Source organism: Gambusia affinis, linkage group LG08 (genome assembly GCF_019740435.1).
Source record: "Gambusia affinis linkage group LG08, SWU_Gaff_1.0, whole genome shotgun sequence".
Classification (NCBI taxonomy): domain Eukaryota; kingdom Metazoa; phylum Chordata; class Actinopteri; order Cyprinodontiformes; family Poeciliidae; genus Gambusia; species Gambusia affinis.
Genome location: NC_057875.1, coordinates 20302809 through 20329061, shown reverse-complemented (window position 1 = coordinate 20329061; position 26253 = coordinate 20302809). Strand labels below are relative to the sequence as shown.

The following is a 26253-nucleotide window of genomic DNA, read 5'->3' as shown; positions in this document are numbered from 1 at the left end:
TATTACTTCCTGAGCTCGAATGCTAGCTGTGCAGGTCAACAGATAAACTATGCCCCCCAAACACAATGCCTTGGCTTTTCAATGTGTAACCGAGGAGGAGTAATCTGACAAGTGATAGGGGTTTACACAGAGTTTACACTCAGTGTGGATGAGCCTTAAGCAGGAAGCTGCTCTGATTTCTGCCTTCATACCTGCTGCAATGAGCACATCCCAAAGAAAGGCCATGTTTGAGATTTTGCCAGGGCAAAAACCTTCACACACACACACACACGCACACGCACACACTTCTTTCCACTAAGGAAATCCCCACCAGCAGAGAGGCAGCAATGAGAAGACTGAGACCAGCAAGATTGAAATACACAAGTCAAAGGACAAAGAACCTGGAAGGCACCAAGTGACTAAAAAGAGAGCACTCAGTTTTTAAAATGAGGTTCTCTGCAGTTCTTTTACCAGTAGAAAGAAGTTATGTCACAGTGGATTTGTAGAAAAGTAAAAAGAGAAACATCAGAGCTGTAAAGAACCAACAGCCAGTAAGTTAGTTGATCCCAGGAATTCAAATACACTCAAACAAAAAGTGTTCATATCTGTGGGATGTAACTGAATGTTAGAAGATAACTAACATCTACATTACGGCAAGAGAGATTATTTTATTAACCAATGGATGCCCATCTGACTATTTAAAAATTACTTTGTCCGAGTCTTTTGGCTGTATGACTCTTGTCACAATATTTTCAAAATAAAAGACCTTGAACACTACGAGAATGTATCGTCTTTGATGCTACGGCACAAATGATCACTTGATTCAAAATGAAAAACTCAGTTTTTGGCGACTGTGCTGCCTTCTAAATGTCTCTCAAGTCGGACCTGGGACTTGGTGAACAGACACACATTAAAATAGAGAGAAACAGCTGATGGATATTGTACGCTGCAGTGTTTATAACTGGTTTTATGACTTACAAGCTGTGAGCGGTACTAATAAATTTATATTTACAACTTTCACCATATTTTACAGACATGGGAGCCATATTGAATACTGAATTTGGCACTGGTCAACAACTCTCACCGCTCAAATTTCAATTTGGAGGACGTTTTTCTTGCATTTCTAACTGGCTATTAGAAAGAAAAAAAACTACTTCCAAATATTAAAAGGTATTCTAACTAGAGCTGCAACTGATGAAGTGAAATTACACAGCATCACCCTTAGTCACCGTGATTTCATCACAGTTGTTTGGCTGAGATAACAGAGCTGCACTTAACTAGATTTGCTTAATACAGGTAACAAAGCAGCTACTGATAGCGTCACAAAACCTCACTTAAAACAATTAAGTATCCCTTTCAGGAAGGAGAGCAGAACAATACTCAAGGGGCAGAGTCCTGCCTGTTTTACATCTGTCCAACACAGCTCATTGAAATGGCTGAATTATTTTCACAGCATCTCACCGAGGTCTGTCATAATGAACCATTTATTTTTTGAAGTTGTGTTGAACTAGGAAAAGAAACCAACGGGCAGAACAGCCATTAGGGACAACTGGCACTGGACACCACTGCTGCTTTTAGCTGTGTCGCAGGAAATAAAAAACAAAGCCCAAAGTAGTAGTTGGAAGATGTGCTTTTTATTTTTCAACCGCAAGTAAACCCTGTTGTGTTCTGCATTTTGTTGTGAGAGCCCAGAGAAAGCTGCTTTCGATTTCAAAACAAATAGATCTACACACTTTTAGGTCAGCTCTTTTTGCACACCAAGCTGGTTATAAACCCCCATACGTCATCCTTCCTTTACATTTCAGGTTGTGCTTGTTCCAATTCCCCCAGCCTATTCTCTTATCTCCCATGTTTGACAGAGTGATGTCTTCAGCCAAAATCACCCTGTCTACTGCGGTTCCCCAGGAGATGGAGTGCCAGTGATGTAGACGATTCAATCAGAGAGAAGTGAAAGAGCAGATCACAGACAATACGCCGCGGCCCCATTACCCCCAATACCCGCTTACTGCTAGCGACGCTTAGCCCGGGCCCCCACCTAATGGGCCATAATATCATTTTACGCCATGTTCCAGCTCCTTATGCCAGATCTAAACATAACTGTGTCGCCAAGGCACAATAAAAACAGATATATTTCTTTATTACTCCTCACAAAGCATATCACCAGACCTGAGCACCCCTTCAAAGGAAACTAATATCTACAGGAAGCTGCTCTTTTCCGTGGCTCATTTAGAGCAGACGCGCTGTTGTTATTACTCTGAGATGCACTCTGCCGGCCTCACACTCCCCATGCCGTTCACTCAAAAAGTAATGGATGTTTTATTATAATAAAATGAATACAATATCTTTGCCATAAATAGAGTACTTAAAAAGGCATTTTCTCTGCCTCCCAATATGTCTGGATGTCCATCATGCCTCAGGCTATCGGGCGCTACATGTTTAATTCAGAGTCAAAGCTGGTTGCGGCTTGTGTGTCACTGTACAGATGAAAACAGTAACACGTCCAAACCTCTGCTCACCTTTCACTTTCCGTTCTATTCACCCAATAATAACACGGTGCACCTTCTAACAAGAGGTCACGGAGACTCATTACTTCGGTTGAAAGCAGAGGAAAGAATTATCGCCTGGGTTTTCTGCCCATTTTTTTCCTTCATCTTCTGGGTTAGATATAGACATGAGATGAGAAATCAGCTGGTGAGCAAATTCAGGCAATTTTAGTTTAATACGTCTGCAGTTTGTTACGGCTGCAGGAGAGTGAGAGAAAGCAAGACTTACAGACAACAGGAAAGCTTGACCGAGTACAACCAAACAGCAAAGTCCTTTTGAGGTTTCAGCCTTTGGCTTGGACATTTGCTGGATTTGGAATTTGTTGGCAGCTTTTTGGGAATTAAAGTAAAGATCTACTTTCTTTAGCCAATATACAGAAGAAGGGAGGTTTACATTTAATAAAGTAATATAGAATACTAAAGTCCGTGTAGATGGAAACTCCAAAATAAATCTTTTAAAAGTAGCAGAAAATAAATGTTTAAAATGACTACCGTATTTTCCGGACTATAGAGCGCACCTTACTATAAGCCGCATCTACAAAGGTTTTTTAAAAAATTGGAAACGTACATATATAAGCTGCTGGTATCTCCACCACTCTCAGTTTTCCACGAGTACATAGCAGAGGGCTGCATCCTTAACAAATCTGCTGGATTTATTAAGCCCTCCGTCTCAAACACCGAACCAAGGATTCGTTCACGCCGAGTTTACGTGCATCGACTCCATTTCCTTCCTGTGCTGCCAGATCAATAGCCTTCAACTTAAAAGCTGCATCATATAAACTTATTTATGTTGTCTCCATGATGAGGGGGTAAGAGCTTGAAAACATTTCTCCGCCATGCCTGCTGCTAGCATGTGCTTGTTCTAAATGAAAATCAGCACTTTCTTCTTTGATTTCAAATTTTGACTTCCAATGATTCACTTCCTGCCAAAGAGCCCCCTGGTGGTTGAAGAAAAAAATCCACAGAAAAGCCACACAGGACTATAAGCCGCATGGTTCAAAGCGTAGGAAAAAAGTAGAGGCTTCCAGTCCGAAAGATTCGGTACCTAGATGTTGTAACATTGCCTTGCCATCCTATAGAAATAAATATCGACTGCTAAAACCCCTTGAGGTCCGGCAAAAATGTTCTAATCTGCAAATGCAGGAAGCATAAGCACAAACAGGCCGCACCAATAATGTCACTCTTCAGTGATGATGTTGTTACTGTGTGAAAACTATTATATTTATTATCAAAGGTTTGTTGAAAACTGAAACTAGAGAAACAGAAAGAGCCTTTAGCAGCTTCAAGAAAGAAAACAGTTCTCTGATGTTCAGTCAAGCCGTTACAACAAGGAATGAGACATCAGCAGATAACAGGAAGCCGAACGTCTTACAGCAGAGTTGCTCTGTTAGTGTACATTTTGACAGTCTGACTCCACCTGCTAGGAAGCACACTGGAAAAATAAATGTTTGCAGCCTTTTGCGAATCTGAATAAAAGTAAAGGACCACCAACTCCATAGAAAGTATATAAAGAGAAGGCAGTTTTATTTATGTTAAGAGTGCCAATAGTGCAAAAATAGATATAGCAAACAGATATATTGCATTTTTAAAAGGTCAACTATCATTTTGTCTATATTTGACATATTGGTGAAATCATATCCAAGTCTATAGATGAAGTGGCATCTCCCCTGGTCTGTAGCAGCAGTAGTATTGCTGATTTTTGTGATAACAATTACAACTAATCCACATTATCCTGACTCCTCTCTTTATTTTTCAACGTTGCAATGTCCTCATATTTTCTGCAAGCTTCTCATCCGGTAAGATATGCATCTGACGAGGGCATAAAGGGCAGCAAAGAGTCCCTGCGACTGGCCAAATATATCATTGGTATGCAGAGTTTGAATGCGTGTCGCTCGATATACAACACCCCATCAATAACTGCATCCAAGCATTCTTTCTACAATAACAATTTTGCAGACACCATTACTGAGATTATGATTGAAGTATATTGAGAAACTCCAGTCTTTTAAAAATGGAGTTGTGCAACAAAAAAAGGCTACCCAAAACGCCTGTGTAGTTACCATAAAGTAACGATTTAACAATCTGATGTAACCATCAACAATGATATTAATTTTAAATGTCTTGTTGGGGGAAAAATCTGGTTTTATTTATAAATACCAATGTCCTAGAACACAGGAGGATTTTACTTCACTTGTGGATTTTTTGGGATACGGAAAAAGATCAACAACTTTGAACCTGTTGAATATTTATTGTCATTAATTTACATGTCTAATTTATGCAGAAAGCAGGAAAACAGCAGCTTGTATCACCTAAAATCTGTCAAATAAAAATACAACAAAATCTCAATTTAGAGAAGAACTTATACCATCAACAACAAATAATCCTGAACAACACAAGGACTGTAGCACCATTACCCCATACACATATTTTTATTTATATATACTCACATATATCCTAAGGTCAGATAAGGCTATTTACACTATGAGGCGGAAGAGACGGGCAAAATCCTAGGGGTGATGGGATGTGTGTGTGTGTGTGTGTGTCTGAATGTGTGTGTAGATGTATAGAGATGGAGGCAGACGAGAAGTTGGAGGAATCCAATCTCTCACACTGAGGAGCAGAGACAGGTGGGCAGATACGCCCCAAACCGAGGATAACCCCTGCAGTATCCAAGAGTGAAATGACAGGATTACAGAGGCATTAAGAACCTGCTGAAATGGTTGATAATGCTGTTCATGGTTGGAAGTCACGCTGGCAAAAGAGAAAAATAAATAAAAAATGTTTTATTAATGAAAATATGGACAACCTTCTTCCCAGTTATTAAGTGGAAAATTGAAGGACAGGAGCCTCTTGCTCCATTTGCAGCGGAGAGTTGATGTTGCCCACTTGACAGATTCTTAGAGCAAATGTACATATATATATATATTAAAAAAAAGATGCGTCTTTATCACAGTTTTCCGCGAAAAAACTTTTAACACTTGCGACAGTAAACATAAGCCCCACGATCCTGGTTGAGAACGGGATTATTGTTGTGTCAACAAACCCCCATAGATAATAGTAATTACTGCCCTGGCTGCTGCGCCATCAGACTGAGGCAACTTCACTAGCTGACAGCTTGGTCCTAATTACCGAGAACCACCAATTACGAGCTTCATTTCATTATTTATATTCCACGGAGCGACCAAATAAAAGAGACTTCAGTTACTCCGAGCGCTCACATCTCTGGCAGCTGCAGAGGAGCGTCCAGAGACCTGCTGAATCACTCTCACTGTTTTTTTTTCCTGATGATAAGCTAGTAACCAGGCGAATAGAGAACTGATGGTGCACATATATGCATAAAAACCTGCAGTTCCCGAAGGGAGCTGCAGTGACTTTGTTTTTGTCAGCCACAGGAAGTAATTTAGCTGCATAGGAAGTGTGTTATCTACTCCTCCACTAGCGGTTAAAATTTCAATCATTCCACAACTTGATAAGTGCAGAAATTAAACGACAAAAACTGCTTCAATTTCAAAGCCGTCTCCAAAAATATTGAAATAAACACCAGCTTCTTATCGGTTAAGTGTATTCAACCACTCTGATGTGCACAGATGTTCCCCATCACCCCCGACTGCCAAGCGGCGTCCAGTGATGGCTGACAGGAGGGAGGCAAGGAGAGGGCTCGGGGCGGGGGTGTGAAATTCGGCTATTCCTGCTCCAGTGATTTCTCCGGAAACTTGGCAGATCATTGTGGAGATTTGTATGTCTGTGGATTTGACATGAAACTGTTTGAGAGCCTCGTCTGGAATCCGTCTTTCAACGAGCCATCCCTTCACCCTCCTCTCGCTGCTCATGTTATGTTCCTATAATTCCTGAAGGCCACAGTTCCCAGCCTAACAAAAGCTGCAGATGTGGTGATTATCTCGGGGTATTTTATGGCTCGTACGATCCACTGAAAGACGACCGTTATTACACCTGCTGATTCAAAAAAAAAAAACACACAAACACGTGTGTTTAGAGCTGCAAAATAGGCAGAGCAAACAAAAAGGGGAGAAAAAGCATCTGCACAATCTATTCAGACATCTGCAATTGCACACCTTGTTGATCTCTATGATTCAGTGCAAATTCAGTGATTCACAGAATGAGCTGAAACGGAAACTCGCGCTCAGAAAGCTGTAAAGCATGCAGAGCTAACACATTCCACAGAGATAACCTATCACAAAAAAATAAAAAATAAAAAGTGGAAACATAATTACCAAAAAGGAACGCACTGTAGGAATCCAAAGCTCTTAGCATGTAGACGACAGCTGCGCAGGGCAGGCCTTGTTTGCAAGGCCTGGAGAGGAGCAGTATATGTGGCCTGGAGGCCAGATCCGTTCCAACTGTGCCCTGGCACGAAAACGATCGGCCCGGTCCGACTCGACAGCTTGGATATTTGCAGGGGGCGATGGAAAACTGGAACGCTGCGGCACCGTGTTGGAGGTGGGGGAGGTGGGCCCGCGGGCGGAGGGGCAGTGATGAGTCAGGAACAAGGTGGTTTCTATTATTTTAGGTCCGCAAGGACGTGACATTCCCAAAGTCTGATGAGCAAGACCGATCCGCGGTGGGTGAAGGAGGAGCCATTTCTGTGGGGGCCTGAGGCAGCCGAGTTTATCCACCAGCACATGTCTGGAGGACATTAGAGCATTTTTAACCATTCCCAGACATTTATTAGGCGTCTGTATACGCTGCAACGGTCAAAACCTGCAGGGTGATGCTGCATCTTTAAAGCCAGGAGTTAGTTTATGTAATTATCATTGAGACAAAAAAACATAAACAGATCTGAGGTCATGCAGCTCATGGGAGGAAAAACAAAACTAAGAATAAAAGTCAACTGACATGCCGAGTAGCCTTGCAAGAACAAACAATTACTTTTTTAGCATAGCAAATTTATTACATCTTATCTTGTTAGTATCATCATCATCCATCATCATTTACAGAGAGTCAGAGTTTGGGAGTTTTCTTAAAACTAAAGAAATGCGGGAGGTTTTCACAACCAAATATAGTTTTAAAAAGTGATGCAATGTGAAACCTGCTGGTTATGGGAATATTTTCAGTCTAGCCTGTTTTGACCACTGAAAATTAAAAATCTTATCAGTGTGGTTGATGTTACTGACTGAAGACTCAAAGCTCAGTGATTTTAGGATCAATGACAAAGTAGAAACACAAAAAGTGAACAAAGAGACGCAAAGAGATATTTAAAAGCAAACCATTTCGTATGGCCAAGGGACACGTCTGAAGTTTGTTAAGCAGATAACAGAAAAGGTGAATGGAGAACAGAAAAGGCGCTTTGTTCCATCTCTTCAAACTATAAACCTGTCCGTCATCCTGGCAGCCTTTGATAAATCTCAGTGTTAAGGTAAGGCTCTTCCTTTGAGGATCAGACGGAGAGTCGTTTTAGCACTTTGTGCAACACTAACTTGGAACAGCAGCTTCAAAGGTCAAATCAAAAATCATTACTACAGTAACTTCCTATTTTACACGGATTGGACTCTCAAACACACACTGCTCCTAAAATAATTAAGATTTTTTTTTCCTTTAATAAAGTTACTATGGCTAAAGAGAAAGCAAAAGCAGTTAAACTCAGTATCAAGCCAAGTCAAAGAAACAAAAAGAACCACCAATTGGAAAATTGGACAAAAAGTTTTTTATCTGTGCAGCTCAATGTAAAGTTTCACAAAACAACACTGCCCCATGAACAGCTTTGATTACCATTTGCTATACATAGTAACGGGGAAAATTAGATTTTTAAAAAAATAAAGAAAGAAATAAAAAAAAATCAATTTAAAATGTACGACATTCTGTTGCACAAGAGAATAGAAAGCTACAGGCCCCACCCCGTCCCCAGGGTTAAAAAACATTTGTTTGATTTCGTGCATGCTAATTCATTCATCCCCAATGTAGCTCTTTGCTCTGGGGTAGCGCCGATGCAAAGCCTCCTGGGAAAAATGATTGACACTTCTTAATCCTCATGGATAGCAAAAAGCATGTCATTACCATGACATTTATACCATCTTCTGGGAGATGAGATGAAGAGTGTAAACAACAAAAGGGATAAACAGCAAAAACTCCATAAATAAGGACTGTGAATGTTTATTGGGATGCATTTTTGGGTCACACGTGTAGTTTAAATATTTCACTCTGGCTGTGCTCACTTAATAGAACGGGGATGGAGAGATGCCTGCGCTCTGGCACCTGGGGTAGCCAAGATTTCAAATTATCCAACATTTTATTTATCTGTAACAACAGAGGGCTGGCTGGTGGGCACAGAGGACTGCAGGAAATGTGATGGAAAGTGGAGCACAACAGTAATGACCAAAGCAAACAGCTGATAATGAGGAAGATGCATGGAGAGGGGGGGGGAGGGGCGGAGAAGGAGTCATCTGTCACGCTAAGCACTACACAGATGAGTAAGAGGCATCCAGAGAAATCAGCAACTCCTCAAGCTTTCTGACAGCTTTGGGACTTAAACGCCACAGAAACCGTTTGTGACAAAGTGAGAAATATCAGACAAGCCTCGATATATCAGTCACAATTATGCTGCGAAGTTCTTCACCTTAATTCATCTCTTTGACTGGATGAGAAGAGCAGCGCTTCTCCTCTTCAATTAAACGCGTGAAGAAAAAGTTTTAACAACGCTCTCCATAAAAACCGTTACAGCAGCAGTTAATTACTGGGGATCTTCAGCTAATGAGCATCAGAGCAGATTTAATTACTCATATCCGTTAATAAACAAACAGATCTTAATAGAGTGCGCGTAAAGTTTCACCAGAACAGACCGAGTTAATACTTTGAGAACTTGCCTCAACTTGTAGGACAAAGCCTGGCTTATAATTGGGGCATAGTTTCCTGAAACAGAGCGCTGGCCATTTATTGTCCAGCAATGCTCCACATCCATAACAAAAACAAACAAACAAATAGAAACACCTGCAGGTATTTTGGAGGTAGCTACTGCCAGCAAGTCTCCCAGGTGAGATGAGCTGCTATCTGCTAGGTAACAGAACTACTTCCTCTTCTCGACGCTGTTCAGTCTCTTTCCTCCAGAACCTTTAATGCAGCTAAACAGGGAGCAAAAAGGTTAACAAATGAAAAGAGGAGGCTCGACTGATTACTGGGTTCCTATGCACATTTCAAGTGAAAATACCATAGTTCTGTACATTATTTTTGAAAACCCCAACAGTTTTTCAAAGAAAGGAAGGAAGGTATTCGCCTTACCTTGAGAATTGCATGAAAAGAAATAGATTATTTAATATCTAAAACTGCTAAAGCTTTTTTCCCTGAAACTGTGGGATATACAATGAAGTACTGAAAGTGCTATTGTTTTTTTAAATACGGTTTTGTTTCTCCGTCCTTATTCAGACCTGAAAAAACACCATTTCAAATTCCATATCTTTTCAGACAGCATAGGAACCCAGTAATTATACCACCTCCACACCATTAGCTCCACACCCTGCTGTTTACTCAAAGCAGTTTGATACACCGAGGCCTGGCCTGAAACTGACTCACCCATCAGGAGAAAAACAGGAGCTGAAATGCTTTTTTTTTTTTTTTTCCTTCCCCCTCCCACCTTGGCTTCAGCCCAATGGGAGACCATAAAAAATTACTTAAACCCAACTGTGTTTAGTGAGGACAAAGGGTGTGAGCAGACTGTGAGCCAGAGAAAGTGAGGAAATGCAGGGACAGAGTCTACAGAGTCTAGCAGCCAAAATACAGCTCAAGAAAGAGAATACAAATTGTGACATGTTTTTATTAACAAAAAAAAAAAGAAAGAAAGAAAGAAAAAGAAAATCAGATGAATTTTTCTTTGTACAGAAAAAAAAAAGTAAAAGAACATAGCAAAGTGGTGGAAGTAAATGAGAGGATAAGTGAAAATAAAAACGACCTTGGGTTGCTACTCACTAGAAAGAGGCCGACAGGGTTGCTGGGTGCGTCTTGGCTGCTGGAGTGGAACAGAGTAGGGTGCAGCGGCGGCTGCACAGTGTGTGCTCACTGGACGCTTCAATCACAGGTAGCCCCAGCCCCGGGCGAACTTGGCCAATTAGCCACACGCTGCCGCTGACCCCCGGCTTCATTAAGGGCTCGGGCTCTGGAGGGGGAAGAAAGACGGGAGGATTAGAAGGTGAGAGGCGAGACAGTCATTACTGGCGACGGTTTGAGAAGACGCGTCTGCACCTTACGCTTAAGGTGGGACTGAAGGTTACAGATGAACACAATCAAGTATGGACACAGACTCGACTCCGCATGTACCCACCGCTCCCAACAATCACACTCTCCACGTCCCTGAGGGTTTATACCTGCAGCAAAGGTGGTGGAGGTGAGAGTTGGAGCTACGGAGGCCAGAGGGCAACGCCACACCCCCACCCTAAAACACAGCTGCAGTGACAGCAACAGGTGTGGTGGCCGGCAGACATGCAATTATCAGGCTGAGATTCTGCTCTTTCTGACAGAGACAACGGCAGATCAGAGGGAAGATTAGAGCTACAGGGGCAGAGAAGAGGAGCGGGACGGGAGGAGACAGAGATGAGAGGGAAGAGGGGAGGATGCACTACCACGAGTCCCTAAGGGATGGAAGGAAAAAGACTTTCTGTTCTGCTCTTTTGATCGGCACGTCCTCAGAAACTGAAGAAAATGCAGATCAAAAGCCAGCCCCACGCTGCCAATCACAAGCTCACCTTCACACATCAGCATAAAGGTGATTAGTTTTCAACTTTAGAGGACATTCAATTATTTTTTCCTCGATTATGAAAAACTAAAATAAAATAAACCTCACTGATTTTTAGGTGGGTTCTGGCTAAATTCTCGTACATCTGCCTATAGTTTTTCTTCGAAACAGTAAAGCTCAATCAAACTGGTTGGATTCCTGCCAGAGATTTAGCTTTCAATCGTAGGTCATGCATTTTCAGAACAGTAACATTTCAGGTCAACATGCAGCAGGCCTCGGGATCATCGTCTTTAACTGTATTGACAATTTATGGACTTTGCTTAAAAGCTTAGTCCCGGGACATGAACCACATATAAATGTGGTCCACCAACTATGATTAAAAGAGCAGTCATATATGCAGCCAGATTTATATCAGTAGCTTGCCTATGGCTATAAAAAGCCACAGGCAAGCTCTTATGTTTACTATGGGATACTTATCAGAAATGTAATCTCTGTGCATATATTTATTAAAGAGCAGAATTATTTATTTTCCAGACACATAGTGCCATTTTAGTTATAAAATATTCTGTACTACCGAATAGGAATTTACAATTTCATAATTTTACACCTTGAAATTGGGCCTCTGTCCTTTTAAGAAACTCCTGCTTTTTCCGACACTCAGTTTTCAGGGAGTCATCACAACACGACTCCTTATTTACCCTTTAACAACGCTTTAACCAGCATTGCACTGAGATGTAGCTCATATATTGATCCCTACTGATGCACAGTTCCACCAGCTGTGTGCTAGTTGCTTCTGGTTAGTCTGAAGGAGCTGAGTGAGGGAGCAGCAGGGGGGGGATCCTGCTCTGTGAGGTGGGACCTTGAACGCTGCAGCACCAATGAGGAGCTTCGTCCTCGAAGGCAGCGCTCTGTTCCACCATATAATTTCTCCATCGCCAAAACAGGTAGAATGCATCATTAAAAGCACATTAATATCCCATTTAAATCAATAATAATAAGTGCATGCACCCATTTACCAGCATTGTATACTTTGGCCTTCTGCAGCAGGAATCAATTTAGTGGTCTGAGGAGACGTCATACACATGTTCACACGACATTTATAAAAAGCCAAAACATCTCATGTCATTTCAGAGTAGGTGGAGCTGTTTGTGGCTATATGGGACACGTAAGGCTCGGCAACAGTTAGTCATATACAAATGTTTTTCTCCCTTACAAAAGCAGAAATCCACATGGGACTTGTGCCTGCATCACATTGACTGTGGAAACCTGAGAGCTGCCGTAGAGGAGTGGGCTGCTTCATACCAGCGTTCCTTCTGATTACAGGGCTTTGACCTAGCTAAAGAAAAATGTTTATAAGGTGGGCTACCAGAATAGCAATAACTCCTGTCAGAACGTTTTCATGCTCGGGAGGAGGAGATACCAGGCCTTTATTTAAAACAAGCCAAGGACAAAAGATCAATGGTCCAAGTCGGAACAAGAATTGGAGGGAAAAGTTCGCAAACATGGTGGGAGATTATGAGGCGGGGGGATGTATGAGTAGATGAGGGGGGGGGGAGTGGAGAGAGCGCCAACGAAGAGGGATCTAGCTCATCTGGGTGCTAGTGGCTTATTGATCGGAGAAGACACACAGCTCCGAGCCATTCATCACAGGCCACTCTCAGGTCCTTAGATAAGTCCTGTGATAGTGCCTGCTTGCTGAGCAGCTGCAACTGGCCACATCCATTATCGCTCAAACGAAGCCCACTACCCGGGGAATAGGCATGGAAAGGGCTGCTGGGTGACATGGCAGAAGGAAGGCTGGATTCAAAATAGAAAAGAAGCCTGTGGTTAAGGGCCTGTTGCTGAGGCTAATGCCTACAAAGGCAAAAGCTGCAGTTGAAGGGCTGGAGTTTGATGAAAAATCGTGCCCTAACAGCCACAAACGAAATGAAAAAACTCTCTGTTTGGACCAGCGGGAGGTGGGAACTTTTTTTATGGTCCTATTGTTTCCATTCCTCGGCCAAACACTATTAGCAAAGCTGTTTTGTAGCAGATAGTACACAAACCGTCCGAGCGACAGGCAGCTCTGAAAACCGCTGAGTGATTCTGACTATATGTAGGGGTGAACGTGAGTGTGTATGTGCATAAAGGAGAATTCCCCAACTGGGCAGGTGGGGATCAGCCATAATGAGCCATGCAGGGAAAGAAGACAGAAAGGGAGGGCAGGAAAAAAAAGATGACAGGAGGAGTGATGGCGACAGGCTCAGAGCCAGAGACAGGGCCCCAAAAGAGCAATTACAAGAGCTCCAGAGAAGGTGTGGGCCTCGTCCCAAGGCATGGTTTCAAACAGCACAAAGCCCTGCCAGACATGTACTCACAGCCAAACACACACAGACACATGTACACTGGCTTTATATACCGTTCTTATGTCAAAATCCTATGGTTTATATACAGAAGTTTACTATGACACCAAGGAGTCCTTCTCTACAAAGGCCAGAGTTTAAATAAGGGTATTGAGGAAAGAAAAAAAAACAGAAAGGATGGATAGATGGTGATCAAGTGTATTAAACACAGACCATTAGATGGATGAGTGGATGGATGGACATCAATTTGAAAGACAAACGGACAGACAGGCAAGAATTGATTGACGATTGAAATTGATGGCCTAATGGTAGGATACATGGATAAACAAATAGTTGGATGTGTAAATGGTAGGCCTGTCACAATAAACAATAAATCAATTAATTACATGATAGATTAAAACTAACGCAACAATTTTCATTTGCTTGACTGATCGTTTTTCTCTTTTTACCAAAAAAACTGCATGATAAAAGTTGTCAGTCTGGTGCTCTGGTCTCAACGATCCATTTTTTGAAAGATAATTTTGCTTACAGACACTTCATAATTCATTTTATCTGTTGTTTTTTTTATTCATTTTGGATATTTCAAATGAAGTCTCTAAACAAAATTATTTCCTTATGTTTTGCTTAACCCTCCCAACCCCACGTAGGGATAAGGGTGAACAGAAAATGGATGGATGGATGGATGGATGGATGGATGGATGGATGGATGGATGGATGGATGGATGGAGGTTTTGTTTATGATTGTCGTTTTGTGCAACTTAGGAAGAGATGCACTGATCAATAACATGATAAATGAAAATAAACTCAACTTTTATTTGTCTTCCAGTTCCAGTGTTTAAATGGACTGAAAGATCATTTAAGCAATGATACAGGGCATAAAGTTTTAAAAAAGCTGTAAGAAGCCGTAGGAACAACAGAGACGGGGTGAAAATGCAAAATGGGAAGGAAGGAAGGAAGGAAGGAAGGAAGGAAGGAAGGAAGCAGGAGGGAATATTTTCAAGTGTAAAACATTTGTACCAGTACATTCTGTGCTGCTCTGAAGCTGCTTCCTAACACCACGGGCTGAAACAAAAGCCCAAACTCCAAGGCTCTGGTCCACCTGCCGAAAACTTTCAAGTGAATTCTGCTGCGACTGGTGGGCGCTAAACAACAGTGAACGGTCTGGACAGCCTCTCACCATGGTGCCCGTCTCAAACAGGGCTCTGAAATAGCTTCTGAAGGCAACCATTTTTGGCCCTCTCCACTCCACCACTTAGAGAATGACAAGATGGGGAGAGCAGACATAAATGACGGGAGAACGAGAGAAGATATGCAAACAGATATGTGGGGGAGGAGAAATTAAATTAAGAGAAAAGTTCTTGCGCACCGGTACGGACCATTGATTTCCCATTCTCTTGGAAAGATTTAATGAGCTTAAATAGGAGGCTGGTTTGACACTGCCACAATGACTCTGAGAAAGCTCCCTGTGAGAGGAAATCGTTCAGAGGCTGTGACGGCTACCAGCCAGAGGGGAGGGAGCCAGGAGGGAGATGAGATGCAGGGAGGGAGGGAATGTTTTCATGCCAAAGTAGGAGACATGAGGAAGACAGATGTTGGATTATTCTTGGGAAATGGTCCACGGCTAGCTTTACTTGTCTAGTTCTCAATGAGCAGGGGAGACAAGGGGGGAGGGAGGTGAGGATGAAGGATGAAAGGGATTAGAGCAAGAGAGGCAGATGCTGAAAGAGGCTAAAAGGTGGTCTACATTCAACTGAGCTGCCAAGTTATGTAGGTGCTTACTCACAACAGGCGCTCATTATAACCCAACGATCTCCGAGGTGATTGACAGTTCCTGCTCGACTGCGGCGCTTCACCTCATTACTTCCTGGATGACCTCCCTACGAGCCATTGAAGAGATGCAATTGCTTAGCAGCCATCTTGTTTTCCAAACCTCCCCCTCTCACTATCGCACCTCCGTAGGCAGGAGCACCGTAGTGACTTCCGAGAGCAGAGTCCTCGGGCGCTTCACTGCGCTCTGCCGCTGATGAGGGCCCCACTGGGAATCATCAGTAGCCGTTTTATGAAGCTGTCTCTGGCAGAGTGAATGCGCTCAGCGTCCCGCCACTTTTTTTTTTTTATTATTATTATTTTTTATTTTTTTGCAGGCAATCACGGTAATAGGAAAGTGGACTCAGGCATAGCTGTGAGCCGGTACCAAAGGGATGAGGGCTTCCCTTCGCCAACTGTTGGATGCCACAGTGGGTTCAATGACTTCCTTCATCCAAACTTAAATTAAGAGCCGTTTTACCCTGGAGATGCACTTGCTCCAGATGATAAATATGGGAAAATCTCGGATGGATGTAAGCAATTGGGTCACTCTGTCACTCATTGCAAAAGTATTTATCCTGAGATCAATTCACACAGACTCCCTCTTCACTAATTATATTACAGACATTTTTAAGGGCATCAGAGTAGAGGTGTCTGGCTATATATATATATATACTTAAAAAAAATAGCTCTAAATCTATGTATCCTCTTTTTTCTCCTTCAGAGTTGAGCTCCACATTGTGTTTGTCCATCACGCAAACCCCCAGTAAAAAACACGTTGAAGTTTGTGTTTGGAGCCTGGTGGCAGTCATTCATCCAGCAGCCTGTCGTGTTTTTGAGTTAAAAAAATGTTTAAAGTTGACAGAAAATTTGAAAACATAACTTGATAATTATGTGTTATTGGACGATTGGAATATTAATGTCTGAACACCAACCAGAAAGTCTTACAAAATGCAAACATTTAGAAAACTTAAATAAGCAATGCTAAGCCTGGTGGTGTTACTAGTAAAGCCTGGTGGCCCACCAGGCTGATAATGCACTGTGGAAACACTTTTGCAACTCTTGGTATAAAATGACCAGCCGTTTCAGTTACACAATTCAGTAACTTTGTAATTGCAACATATTTTCTTTGTGTAACAATCAACTAAGAAAAGTTATCGTGGGACAAAATGGGACCCGGTACTTCAGTTTAATACAGCAGGTTTCTGCGAAATGACTCGGAAAAAGCCTCATTTCCGCAAAGATAGCCAGTAAAATATGAGTTGGCAATTAAAGCATTGATTTATAACAAAATTATTCAGGGCAATTTGATGCTAGCTACATTCAGATTTAATGATGCAAGATTTGCAGAGTTTGCATGTGCAGTGAGGCAAAGAAGAGTTCCACCGTACTTTACACAAATTTAGATTGATTGCTTATAACTGGATTTCTGCTGGATACAGAGCATTTCCAAAAATCATGTAATAAATTGTGGTTTAGATGTCTAGTCATTTATACGCACACGTGAAATAGATGTCAAGTGATTCCCCATAAATACAACATTTTGCAACATAACATTTGAACCTTTTTGTCCTTTAGTTTGTCCAATAACTACAAACTTAAAGTGCTAGTCTGATTTTACAAAATGTGCATATTTGTCTAGTGGAAACAGTAAGTTTACTTTTTTTTTTTTTTTTAATTAATGAAAGTTACAAAAAAACCCGTCTAGAGTGTATTTCTACCCTGCTCCCTTAAATCCGATACCCTTAAATACAATCAGAGGAGCCCATTATCATCAAAACTCCTATAATTAGTAAACAAAAACCAGATGGCATCAACTTGATAAAAAAAACAAACACTTTTACCAAACTATCATTTCATAATTACAGATTACTTTCCGTGATAGAAACCAAACCTAATGAAACTTTTTAAACATTGATAGTGGAAAAGACAAAACAAAAAAAGGCAGAAAAACACTTAGCCAGCAGAATGGATATATATATATATATTTATTATTTTGCCAAAAGTTGTGTTTCAGAAGCCTGTGTTTGCATTTAGCTCCAGGACGTTTCAAAGTTTAGAGGTGTTTTTCTTCCAACAAAAATCTGTTTCCCAAATCAAGAGCGCAAAGACAGAGTTCATCAGTTTCTGACCCTGTATTTTTATATCACCTCAAACTTTTGCTGCAGAGCTGATAACACAGCTGGCTGGCAACGTGTCTCAGAGTGTTTACCCAGATGGATGCATAGTAAGCAGTACAGCAGCGACTATGGGTGTTGTACACAACTGGCAGCAGTGCTGAGGCCATGTTTCGCAGGGCATTCGTCTGTGACTCGCAGCAAATGTTATGCTGAAGGGGGGGGGACATATTTTTAAAGAAAATGCATCTTAAGCTGAAACAATCATGTGGTTCTCTGGTGATTAATTATAGCAGGAGCAAAAACAGCCCGTATGAGAGTTCCCCCATTTGCTTCTGAAGAACTGGAGCGGAGGCACACAGGCGTGTACTCCCACACAAACTGGAAATGGCTAACAGGAGCAAAAACAACTCGAAGACGACGTGTTTTACTGTTTCAGATATCCAGAAACAACATTTTCTGAGCCAGTAAGACACAAACTTTCACAGTGGAGTTCTTTCTGTAAGACTCCATGGGTTCAGATTTATGCTGGACACCGGACCAGTAACCAGACTATTTATAGTGGTTTTATATATATATACGGACTCTGGATAGAAGGTTATTATAGGAACAAAAAGCTGTATTTCATAATTGCACCATCGTGCTTATGTCCCCTCAGTGAAATTGGCTCTCCAGAATATATTCCCTCTCTCTTTATCTCTCTCTTGTCTGGCAGAGAGGGTGATTTTGACAGGCTGACTGTCTCTGCTCATGCAATAACCACCCTCCATTTGTATCTGAGGAGGGTGCATTAACTGGACAGCGTAATCAGCCCGCACAGGAAAAGCAGCGAGCCTCAACGACCGACTGCTTTTTACCACTTTGGGCTATAACAGCTCGCCATTAGGCCACAATTAGTGCAGCTCATTTGGGGGGAAAGCAGCCCCTCCAAAGCCCCTCGGGCTGCAGAGTGGAAGCGAGGAGCAAGACTTTTTGTCAAAGACTATTGTTGAGACAAACATTCAAGAGAGATGATCTGATTTGTTAACATTCCTGATGGTAAATGCAGAGGGATTAAAAAGCCTCACACGGTGCCACGGGACATTGCTCCAAACCAGTTTGAGGGTATTGACACTGCAAGCAGCTAATCACCAGATAATGCAGATAAGAGAACATCCTACAATGTAAAAGGAGAGGGGATGATTTTCCAATGTAGGAAGTAGAATTAGACATAAATAGTCTTGCAGTAATAGTAAACTCCATGTGAAGGATGCACTTCCACAAAGTTTAGCGCACACAAAGATGTTCCCTTCCCTTCCCCAGGGGATTTGTAACAATGACGTGAAAATGCACGTTCCTGTGGTCATTTGTGGCATGCTGGCAGTGGGCAGACGCAGATAAGAGTTTGGATCGGTGGCGGCTGACACGCTGTGATTATCTCTGGCTGCTGGAATTGACCGTCCATCAATCCAGGCAACCAAGACAACTAGGGCTGGGCGACTTGATTGTTATCTGAGGTGCAATTTTTATAATTTACTGACCTGAGACAAAAGAAAACAAGTATAAGTAGAGGTGTTTCTGATACTGTATGATTTCAATGTCAGTGTTTGCAACTTATAAGAATAAATCAGAGTCTAAACATATAAGCTGACATCTCACAATTTTCAGATTTTTATTTATAAAAATTTTAATGTTTATTGTTTTTTTGTCTCTCTTTCCACATAAAACTTATCAAAAATAAATATACACAAAATTGTGGTGGTGATGGGACAAAAAGTGAAAAAGGTCAAGGGGTGTGAATACATTCGTAAGATACTAAACAAATGCTGCAGTTTTATAGTGGGATATCAGATAGATTACATTTTTTTCCCCCTACCAACTTTTTCCAAACAATCAGAAAGTACCACCTGACTTTCAAGGGCTCCCCTCTCACGTTCCAATCTGCCTTCTTGGCTGCCTTTGCCTCGCCTCATGCTGCACATTCTGGACCTGAAAGCAGATCCGCAGACCAGAGAGAACCACAGGAGAGATGGAGAAAGGGATGGGAGGATGGAGGAAAGCGAGAGATAAAGACGGCGCTTGTCAAGAACCACATTCTTTCTGCTGAGTGCCATCTGGAAGTGGAAAGGTAGATAAACAATGACGTGAGCTGCATTCCACCTCTCTCCTGAAGCCAGAACAGACACGCGGGCTCCACAATGCTCGAGCGCCGCAGCCACTGATCCCGTGCCGTGTGCCAGGCATTGTCAGGGATTGGGTCTTATCAATCGTTGGCCAGATCCTGAGCAGAAGCGCGAGGCAAACAAAGAGAAGGGGAGAGAACAAAAATGGAGGAGAGTTGCGACCGACAATGAGAAACACAAATGAGAAGATGGCTGGGAGCCACCCGTCCACCCGGCCTGGACCGGCGCCATTTAATCTGGTCAAGTTTGCACACCCCCCAACAAAAAAAGAAAAGAGAGAAAAAAAGAAATGAAAGCAGCCTCCTCCCTACTGAGTGGAATTAGACAACTCCAAGCTGAGAGGAACTTAGCCGGTGAGCTGAGTGAGACAATGTGGGGTTACACAGCATTATGTAAAAAATGTGCACAGTATTACAGCTGGGAAACTCGAGACAACTTCATCTCAATAGGCTAGAGGAATGTGAAGCCAAACTGAGCCTTACTTCAGATTCTTTCTAACTTCACATTTTTAGGTGCCCTCAGGTATCCAATATATCAAAGTGGTGGTGGACATTTTTATCATTCCAGTTTCATCAGAACTGTTCTTTGTACAAAATGAGAAAAAAAAAAATAAAACATTTGATATGTGACTTGTGCAATGCAGAGGAAAAAATTGAGGCTACTCAATACCAGCACCCGGTATATGAGCATGAGGTGGTTATTGCTGTTAAAGTTACTAGGAGCTAAAAAAGGTTGACCTTTTAAACTTTTATCACATCATTACAAGTGTATTTTTTCCCCCACTTTTATTCTTACTTGCATTTAGTAATGGAGTCCTGTTCCCCCCCTCACCTATTGCTGAACTCTGCTGGTCAGCTGTTGAAAGGAAAAAAAAAACATAATTTTCTCTTGGTTACAAAACCCACAGAGCAAAATTAGATGTTCTAACCTACTTCTGGTGAAATCTAAAGTCATTCCATGAAAAGCACACTGGTGGCACACGACTATAAAAATGTGGTCATATTTCCTCTTAAAGAGACGCCACTGGACCCATGTGATGGACGCTCCAACCTCTGTTGACAATTATGAAATATTCACATTTTCATTACGCTTTTTTTGTAAACACTTCAAGTCAAACTATTTGAAAAGCAAGCTATGCATGAGTAGCAGAGGAAAACAGCTTCAGTCTGATCAATATCAAGATCTGGAGAATGGGTTTGGGCCAGTTAACTGAGGCATGCTAGGGTTTTAAATAGTTAATAGTTTCAAAATAACTGCAAATGCTCATGATGTATTTGCTAATGTGTCCTTATAAACTACTGAGATTGTACAAGTGTACTGAAAAATCCTAAATCACATATAAATCTTAGGTAAGGTCTTGCTCTGTAGTACAAAGAAACTGCGATGGAGGGACAGACAACATGCAAATCGTTTCTGAAAAACTAACTATGCCAGTCGTTAGCAGCTACTGATGCTACAATTAGCATTACTAGAGTTAGCATCAATTCTCTAAAACACTGATTTGTGGTCTTTTCCAAGAAATTTGTGGAAGTAAAGTAGATTGATATTTTCAAGTTTACTTCCGTTTAAAATATTGTAAAAAAATAAAAAAAACTCAACTATGTACTGCTCTTTATTTGTTGCTTTATTTTAAAAGCAACAAAGAAATGTTGTTCTCCTGTTTTAAATACAACAGATGATGTTATATATTTTTGGTTTTCTTTTTGTGTGTTGACAAAGTGATACTGTGGTGTTCTGACTGCAGGTTATCCTTCAGTGAGAATCTCACTCAAGGCCCGGCCACCTCTTCTTCCTCCTCCTCTTTCTTCAGGCAGCCTGTCGGGATGTTTCCTGCAGGGACTCTGGCTCTTGGGACCACCCTGTCCTCAAAGTGTACCAACCCAGACCAGAGCTAGATTTCAGGGGAAAAGAAGCCATAGCCCTTAGTGGGTAAAACTGCTAAGAGAGAAGGACGAAATGAAGAGACTTTGACAGATTTCCCTTAGGCAGCGAGAGGAGCTGCACCTGTGTGCCCTTCATCTCTGCTCAGTTTAGTTTCCATCTCCTCCGACTCTCAGAAGCAATAGCCTGTTCGGCTCTGTTGGCACTGGCGGAACAACAGGAGGGAGGGATCAGGTGGCTCAGGCAAGCAGACGAAAGAGAAGACCTGGGAGGAGGGCTGACAAATGAGTCCCGTCAGGTAAGATTCACAGATGTGAAGGGATGGGAGGGGAGGAAGAGGCAGGAGGTGGGTAAGGTGAGGGGAGACTGTGTGTCAGCTTACATCGGTTCATCAACAAACATCCCTAACCCTCATTAAAAATCACTGTTTTCAGTAGACAGAAGCCAAGGAGTGCTGCTTACTGATTTAGTCTGAGAAATAACAAAACAAGGCCTTCGTTTCGCTCTCACTGTGACCAGTATCTGCAGAAATAATGACTCCTATCACAGGCGTAAGCAAGGCCAAGGAGGACGCGGGAAGAACTCCAGAGCCTTTTTTAATTGGGTCAGATGCGTAACGCATTAATAAAAATGACTGATGATGGGGGTGAGGGGATTGAAAGACGGCCAAAACACGCACAGCACAGATGAACTTGCATGGAGGCGAGAAGACAGGAACCTCTTTTGCAACGGACTCGAGAAAATAAAGAGAGCTCGATTAGTTTAAAGCGATTTTACCAAATGAACACGCAACCCCTCAGCTGGATTCAGACCTTGATAAATGCCCACTGTCTTGGCTGTTATTAAACACAAGAGAGACTGGTGGGTGCTTGTGCCAGCCAAAACTAATTAAAGCCAAGCAGATGCGTCTGGACAGTGGTACACTGCACACTCACTGTGTTACACAATTGTTCCCTTTTTATGCATGCTTGCACACACATTCTCACAAAAGGAGCCTTCAGATGGGCTGTTAACCCCGTCCACAAAGTAATCACTGCAACCTGATGAGACATCACCCAGGTAACTAGACGAGGAGAGCCTAAAATCAACAGGATCTCAGCCTCCGTTTCCAACGTTGCAGTATTTCACTTCAGAAACCTGGCGCAGTGGCTTTTTTTCCCCTCCCCAATTACTTATCCCACTAAAACTAGCAGACATTTTTGATTCCTGACCTTCCATCCTGCAGGTGGTGAGGTAGAGCTAACAGCAGCCAAGTAATCTTTCAAGATGCACGTGTTGTTGCTATTGTCAGAGGAGTGTGTCATGTACTGAGTGGCACTGCAGCCTACAATAGAGGACTCGTGATGCTTTCATCAACCTCCTCTCCTTCCTTTTCCTACTTTTCAGCCTCATACTTTGTGAGCAAACAAAATCTGTGCTTTTTTTTTTTTTTTTTTTTTGCAAATGCTATCATTACACCAGCCTACAGGCATGAGAGCTGAACTCAAAATTGCTGATGGAAGCCCCCCTAGCGGAGTCAAAGCTGGAGATGAGATTGCACTGGGGATACGTTTTGGGAAGGGTGGGCTGGGGGAAAGTGATGGTGCTTTTAGGTGGTGAGCACAAACAAGTACAGAGATGCAGAGCAGAAAAAAAAAAACAAAAAAAACAAAAACGCAAACCTCTATGTTCCATCTTCATTTCAGGTGCTGGTTGCATCCAGCCGTAATCAAACCTACGTAGGGTCACATCAACCACGGTTCTTTCATGGTTTCATAAGATGCATAAGCAAAAAGTAGTGCAAAAAAACAAATCACTAATTTGGTGCAGCTAGTTCCATCTGTGGATAAAAAAGGGGCTTGTGTGCCTACAAATGTAGGCTAATTCCCTCCTCAACCAAAGGCTCAGGCTGCATTACAACCAAACAGACAAGTCTACAGTTGGGGATGGAAGGGCGATTATGACCTGGATCAGACAAGCATGGACAGGGGAGGGAAAAAAGTGCCAACACGTGGCACCACGGATAAAAGTGATGTGCCAGAAATTGCAGGTAGTAGTTGCATGGCGCTGACAACTTTGTACGTGCTCTTGGTTTCAATAGCGGCTCACAGAATCAAGGGCGATAAGAGGGCATGACCAAAAACAACAGGTGAAACCATCTCAGTATAACTGGGCTTGTTTGTAAAGTGAAAAATTCACAGTGGCTCCCCCAAAGGGCTTTGCCAACATCCTTCTGTCGCAAAATGTTAAAGCGTTAGCAGAGTCGGGGGCTGGCCGTCCACTCCGAGAGGAGACGGTGGGTTAGAGTTTATGCTCAAAACGTCTCCACCGCTGCGGAAAGACATTTCCCAGGTAAGTCTTCTAGCTGTCAGAGCCTAGGCCCCGACGCAAAAGCTAAGACCGTGTTGTGGGCGAGAATGCGGGATACGGTTGGATAAGAGCCAGAAATCATTAGCAAGCAATGTGTCCGACACAACAGGCAGAACATGGCATTTTCAAAAGCATAAAAGAGCCTCGAGTGTACAGCGGTGAGCAGTGCTAGGCAGCTGTTTCATTCAGGTCTTCTGATAACAACCCCCTGTCCAGACTGGCTAATGCAAGGCAGCACGAATACAAATCACTTCTTTGATGGTCCACACTGAGCTAAGCAAAAACTGGTGAACTGGCACACTCTCGCTCATTTCTTAGCTGATCAAACCTCTTGTGGATCAATGTGTGGAGAGAATTTCAATGTAGTAGTCTGCATTTAGATTAATGTGCATCCTTACAAAAGAGCTTATGATGGTATGGTTAATAAGAGAAGCACTTCGGCTATCAGGAAGAGCCAGCAGGATGAAAAGACAAAGATCTAGCTAATGGCCTCGGCCATATCATTAACCACACAGGCCTTTGCAGATACAGGATCGCGCTGCGGCTCCAACGACGGGAATGAAGCAACACTTTCATTATTCACAAGATAACATCCTAGGGATACCTTAAATGGGATGAGTTTTTGCGTTAAACTACCTTTCTGAATAAGCACACAATTGGCACATCGATTATGACTTTAAGCAATAAAGATTTAGGCAATTTAATTCTCCTTCTCTACTTAAAGAGAAAGGTTAGGTTTGTTAAAGGAAGAATCTGTGAAGTTATCAGTTTTAGTTCTCTTCACCTGTAGTCGGCAGAGGCCATATCACAGCAAGCTTGTAGAAATGTTATTATTAGAGTTAGACAGCAAACAGCTTTTTAGATTTGGGACACAAATCCATTATTAAACTGACCTGTATATATATAAATAAAATCTATTTCAATAGAACCCCTCTGACAGCTGAATTTATTCACCTCAATGAGAAACATTGTGATGTTTTAACATCGCAAGAAGTTCTACGAGACCTCATCAAAATTGAAAATCTTTATACTAGTCCTCTACTGCTCAACAAAAACAACCAAGCGCAGGCTAAAAGTGAACATTGTGAACAGATGGCAGGAACAACCACATGACCCCAGCATCACAGGACTTTTGTTCCATTTTTAGTTTTTGCAAGATTTCTTGGCAAGTTGAGTCACATTTTAATTAAAAATTAGTGGAACAAATAAGTAAAATACCGCTGAGAAACCATCTGGCTTTGAGAGCTGTTTGAGCCTAACAATCAGTCACAGTTTCAAGTGGAGTGTGTGGCGCTGTGTTGGCTCACCTATCGCACGCTGACCATTGCAATCACCAATAACAACAAGCCCTTACATCTGTGACTCTGGCCCAGTCCCATTAAAAACCCATCACAACCACTACAACCAGGCTACGCTTACTGCTCACAAAACCCATTGCTATAATTGGTTCCACTGCACCCTGTACCGACTCTGAACAGCCCAGACTGCAAATGCAAACTATTCCACGGAAACTGGAGGAGAACCATATCCCAGTCATGTCTCAGAGACAATCAAGCATGGCAAATTATTTCCAAACAAAGAAATGAAAACAGACGCTTTGTTTTCAATCAGACAACAGGAATAAGGTAAGAAACAAAACTAACAAAAAAGAAAAACCCGACAACATGAGGTGAAACCAAAACAATGTTTATCTGTTATGGAAGGCTGGAGGTGATGACAGCTTGACTGTGGACCAATGGAAAGCTTTGCGATAAGAACACACACTTCATCAAGCCACACAAGCGGACAGAGGTGCAACAGTGAAGCAGATCTGTTGTTTCAACACCACCACAGTGAGACCCACAACCATGTCATTACCTCAGCCAGAGGCAAAGAGCAACCTGGGCTTAGTATGCTCAGAAAACATGACAGTAAGGAGAGTGTTTTCGGGACGTGACAGAAAGACAAACAGAGAGAAAGGTGGCAAAATAGATTTGAATGTGCATGGCAGTAGAGGTGAATGTGTTCTACTGAGGATCACTTCTGCTTTATCTTGGCAATCTTTGTAATACCAGAGGAAGAGAGCGTGTCTGGACCCGGATGAGACGGAGAGAACGCTGGTAAATCTCTTGGGCTTCTAGAGTAACACCAATGTCTCTTCATCCGCACGACTGGAACGAAGAGGAGAAAAAAGTTATTTACGAGCAAAAAAAATTGCCAATTATCACCAGCGAGAGACAATGGAAACTCGCAAGCAGTCATAATTGCTTGTTGGTGTGACAAGACTGCAGATAAAGTAATGCTATAATTGATATTCTGAACTGACTTTTGTTAATTAAGGCACTGATTATTCTGCTTAACAGACATTGACAACCAGAAGAGCGGCGCTGCCCTTTAGAGAAGATCCTTTGCACGGCG

The 26253-nt window shown here is 42.2% G+C and overlaps 1 protein-coding gene across 2 annotated transcripts in view; it reads right to left on the bottom strand.

Moving 5' to 3' along the window:
• The window catches only part of plxnb2b (plexin b2b), a 154020-nt gene that overhangs the window by 110180 nt on the left and 17587 nt on the right, over positions 1-26253 (bottom strand). Inside the window, exons 2-3 of one of the 2 annotated variants that reach the window (XM_044124107.1) lie at positions 10437-10623; positions 9465-9595 (exon numbers count right to left, since the gene is read on the bottom strand). The gene's annotated coding sequence lies outside the window, so the exon portion shown is untranslated. The remainder of the gene's footprint in view (positions 1-9464; positions 9596-10436; positions 10624-26253) is intronic. The other variant, XM_044124106.1, reaches the window with a different exon arrangement.